Here is a 5,235-nt window from a genome sequence, read left to right as displayed (position 1 = left end):
GAATAAAATGCCTCCAATTAAAGGGAAGGTTGCTTTGAAAATATATCAAGAACTAAAATTATGAAATGACTTGAAGCCTTTACTTTGCTAGAAATATTAACTGTAAAATGACACATGCAACTCATGAGGATTCAATTTCCCTTCTATATTCAAAACATTATATTTTTTGCTTATTTGACCTGATTGCATTTGATGGCACAAATGCCATTCTTAAGAATTGTTTCATTGTATTCTGGGAACTTAACATGTCCCCCTAAATTATTTTGGTTTTGATCATTCTTTAAGGCTGGCTTGCTTAATATACAATGCTTAAGAGATTCTGATTCATAAAAGGCAATCTGATACATAAAATCAAAAGTGAGTTTGGGGATTAGCTTCCTTTGCTAACCAGAGTATAGGAGAGTTATGAATAATCATCTTTATAGAAGTCCAGAAAGGGGCAGTGGGAGGGATGGATACCGTGGCTCACAAATAAGGTCAGCTAACACCAGAATATAATTGGGCAGATGCCTGAAACCACAGGTTCTTTAAGGAGAGGCAAAAGAAGAGATTTTTCTGGCTGCTCTTGGGAAGTTATGAAGTTACGTAGTTGTTGGTAACCTGGGGATTTGCCCACCTGTAGTGAAGGAATCTAACAAATTTAAGGATTGTGTCAGTTATTCAAAATTCACTACTTTGGATGCTCCTGTGGCGGTGAGTTGCCAACATGGGTCCTTGTGATCTTCATCTTCTACTAGTATTTATGTCCTTGTGCAGTGTCACCTCTCACGGAATTGGGACTGATTTGCATGACCAATAGAATGTGGCGCGGTGATGGCTGTGACTCCAGAGGCCAGGTCAGAAAGGGTAGCACAGCTTCCCCTTGTTCGCTTGGACTATTCACTTTGAGAACTTCCAAAGATTAGCCCAAGACAGAGCATTTCCAGTTTGGGAGGGGCGCATGATTCCCTGGCTACCACTCAGGGAAGTTAGTCTTCTTGTTCCTCACATTGATTATCACTCCCATCCCTAAACTGGGCCCTAAAGGGTCCTCTTCCCATTTTAACATATTCAAACATGATATAAAAGCAGGAAAACTTCTTCCCTTGCTTAGCCTATCTTACTGAAGACAGACTGAAATTTTAAAAAGCTTGTCTTAGATAATTAGAGAAATCAAAGGGGGAAATACACAATCAAGAAGTACGAAAGTATTCTGCCTAGCCCAGCTGGTGTGGCTCAGCTGTCTGCGCATCATTCCATGTACCAAGAAGTCACTGGTTCAATTCCCAGTCAGGGCACATGCCTGGGTTGTGGGCTCAATACCCCAAAAGGGATTGTTTCTCTCACAGATGTTTCTATCTCTCCCTCTCCCTTCCCCTCTCTCTAAAACCAACAAAAACCTTTTAAAGAAAGCATTCTGCCTAATACACATTATATAATCTCATTTATATTTAGTCCCTATAAATGCATGCATATGTGATTAAATACACAGGAAAAAACTCTGGAAGCTGAAGTGCTCGTCTATCATTTAAGGTTAGCTGTGAAAGAGTAGCCGTATGGAGTGGCTGGTATGTATGGAGGGTGAGGAGTAGACAGGAGAGTAGAGAAGGGAAGGAGACTTGGTTTATAAAAAATTCTATTTTTTTTTTAAATGTGTGCGGGGGGAGATCCCTGTAACTCCCAAGGAAGGAACCTTTTTTTAAAAAAATATATTTTATTGATTTTTTACAGAGAGGAAGGGAGAGAGATAGAGAGTTAGAAACATCGATGAGAGAGAAACATCGATCAGCTGCCTCCTGCACACTCCCCACTGGGGATGTGCCCGCAACCCAGGTACATGCCCTTGACCGGTATCGAACCCGAAACCTTTCAGTCCGCAAGCCGACGCTCTATCCACTGAGCCAAACCGGTTTTGGCAAAAAATTCTATTTTGTATTATTTGAGAATTGATAAGGGTACATTAATGAACCACTGTATAATTAAAATAAATTGTACAATATAAAAAAACCCAGCTCCTTCTGCCACTCCTGGGGCTGCGGGGGTGCTCGTTTGGTGCGGACCTGCTACCCCTTTTGTGAAGCGGCAGCTGAGGAGACTCCGGCCCTTGCCATGGCCAACGAAAAGCCCAAGGAAGGAGTCAAGACTGAGAACAATGATCATATTAATTTGAAGGTGGCGGGGCAGGATGGTTCTGGGGTGCAGTTTAAGATTAAGAGGCACACACCCCTTAGTAAACTAAGGAAAGCCTATTGTGAATGACAGGGTTTGTCAATGAAGCAGATCAAATTCTGACTTGGGGACAGCCAATCAATGAAACTGACACACCTGCACAGTTGGAAATGGAGGATGAAGATACAACAGATGTGTTCCAGCAGCAGACAGGAGGGGTCTACTAAAAAGGGAACCTGCTACTTTACTCCAGAACTCTGTCCCTCCAGACCAAGAAGACATTCTCAATTAGAAAACTACAGTTTGGTTTCCACACATCTGACTACTACAGTATAGTTTTCTCTGTTCTTTCATTTCCCCCTTCCCCATTCCTTTATGGTACGCTGACCACATTTGGAATAGTCTTTCCAGAAAAGCACCTGATGCATTTAAAAAAGACACACAAAAACATACACACTAAATGGCCAATGGTATGTTTTGATTAACATCAAATGGAGATGGGATAGGGAAAAAAATACTGGTTCTGTGAAAATATTCCCTTTGTCCACTTCTGGCATTCCAGTGAGTTATTTTGCTCTCACTGTTTAACAAAAAAAGAACAACATAAAAATTCTTGCTAACCTTGTTTGATTGGAGAATTTTGATGTTTTTCATTTATCATTGTAAAACCAAGGACAATTTTGTAACTTTTTTTTGTATGTAGCTGTTACATGTAGGGCAATCAGTCTTTAAGTAGGGATAAATTACTCTAAAAAAAATGAATCCTAGATAGTTTTCCCTTCAAGTCAAGTGTCTTGTTGTTTAAATAAACTTCTTGTTTAAAACACACACACACACATAACAAAACCCAGAAGTAACAGCAATCTAGTTATGTAGATACCTCCTATTATATGAGCAGGTTTCTAGGACTGCTGGCCACATCAGCCCTTTCCTACGGAACCTGACACTTTAGAATGCTATGCTGCAAACTTTCTGGGTTTCTTCCTTGGCCAGCTTCCATAAGAGATGTGTCTTTCTAAGACCTACTATCAAAGAGCTGCCTTAGAGATATCAAGCTTGGCAACTTCTAGGCCAATACCAAGAGAGCAGATTCCTCTGTTTCCTATTGTATCAGTCAACGACTGCAACACTAATTCTGGGTAGCAAACCACCTCAAAACATACTGCTTAAAACAGCAATTCTTTTCTGTAGGTCACTGGCTCCAAGCTACAGGATGGTTCTAAACCTGCTCCATGCCTCTCATTTTTCTTGGGCCAGGCACGTTCTTCACATTGTGAAAGGCAGGTGTGGAGAGAGGCAAGTGGAAACATGCAATACCTCTTATATAATGTCAGGCTCAGAACTGTCACACTGTCACTTCTGGGCATATTCCTTTGGCCAAGAGCAGGTGGAATGACCTAACCACACATCAGTGGGGTGGAGAAACATTCTATCTCTAGTGAGAGGAACTATAAAGCCACATTTCAAAGGTCACACATGCCTGGAGCAGTGAAGAATTGGGAAGGATAATGTTATCTAGCAAGGTTACCCACCTGGGACCTTTCAGTTTACTTCCAATTGGCAGTGGGGGAAATATATTTCTTCTAATGGTGGCTGACAACAGGAATGATTTTTAAAAAAATCTTTATTGTTGAAAGTATGCCATAGGTCCTCCTTTTCCTTTCCCCCATCAACCTCTTCCAGCACGCTCCTCCCCCTTCACCACCCCATTGTGTCCACGGGTTATGCATATGTGCATACAAGTTCATTGGTTGATCTCTCCCTGCCTACCCTCCCCTGCCTTCCCTCTGAGGTTCAACAGTCTGTTCATGCTTCTATGTCTCTGGGTCTATTTTGACAACAGGAATGATTTGACCTTGCAGGTGAGATCTGTTCCTAACTCTAAGAATTAGGCTTTGTCCTTGCAAGCTCCTTAATATGCCATGTTTTTGTCATGGAGATGCAGTAGGATTATTAATTCCTTCAAATACCAAAGTGGACAATGGTTGCCACAAGTGATAGGGTATTTCGCAGGAAGTAGGGGAACAGAAATACTTCCCTAGAAAGGATGCTGTGCTTGTGGTATCCTGTTTATTGTGTATTAACAATTTGAATGTTAAAAGGCTTTATAAATTCTTTAGTTTAAAGGGGTGCCAAGGCTTGCCATGTTTTAGAACTCAGGAATCTCCATAAAACTTCATTAGAGTTAAGAGGATCTTTTTTTACTAACCCTCTTTGCTACCTGGGTTTCCCCTTTGTTTAAAAGTAAAAGTCCCTTTATGAAGAAAAAAGTCCACAGCTTTGCTTTTTAAGATAGAAAGGAAGAATCATATCCCTCCTTCCAATCAAGAGAGTTATTACTAGCTTTAAAAAAGAAAGAGAAGATAATTGAATTCCTAGCGTCTTCAGGGACTTAAATCGGCGGGGCCTCCTGTGGTTCTCCGACATTTGAGCCCCATTCTAGGGTTATTTCCATGGTTCCCACGTTACTTCCAGGAAGAGCTACCACTTACATTCCTCAGGGTTTCTTCTTCGCTCCAGACTGGTTGTGGAGCAGCAAAAAGAGTCCAGCTGGTGTCCAGAAATGAACCGGGTGGATACCGCGCCAGGTCCATCCGAGTGCAGCTGCAGGAGCCCGAGGGGGATAGAATTAGTCCCCACGCGCGCGGGGCAGGCACAGCTCTTTGTTAAAGAAGCAAATACCGAACCAGAAGATGCTGCGGCTGAGAAAGGTGGTGGTGGTGGGAATAGATTGAGGCGTTTGCATGCGTAACTGTGCATACGAAAGGTCTTTAATGAGGCGCTTCGAACGCAGGAGAACCCAGGGCACCGTGTCATTGGCTTTGTGCACTTGAAGGCGCCTGAGAGTGCCTTGCTCAGAGGGTTCCCCTTTGTGTGAAAGTGGGGAAACCAAAAGCGTGCAGCTAACTGCTGGCCTTTCGTTTTAGAATTGTAGGCGCTTGGACCCAAATACCCCCGCACCAATACACTCCCGCATGCTCGCACCAACAATACTCGTACTTGAGTTACTTCTCCGTCGCTGACGGAGCGAGGAGCGACAAAGGCTCGGTGCGGGCGCCTGCAGCTCCGGGAGCCGCGCCAAGGGGC

The 5,235-nt window shown here is 42.9% G+C and overlaps 1 pseudogene; it reads left to right on the top strand.

Moving 5' to 3' along the window:
• The first annotated feature begins 2,027 nt into the window (after window positions 1-2,027).
• Window positions 2,028-2,509, top strand: LOC102752278 (annotated as a pseudogene).
• Window positions 2,510-5,235: the final 2,726 nt, after the last annotated feature.

This window comes from Myotis davidii, unplaced genomic scaffold (assembly GCF_000327345.1).
Source record: "Myotis davidii unplaced genomic scaffold, ASM32734v1 scaffold436, whole genome shotgun sequence".
NCBI lineage: Eukaryota > Metazoa > Chordata > Mammalia > Chiroptera > Vespertilionidae > Myotis > Myotis davidii.
This window is presented reverse-complemented; position numbering and strand designations above follow the sequence as displayed.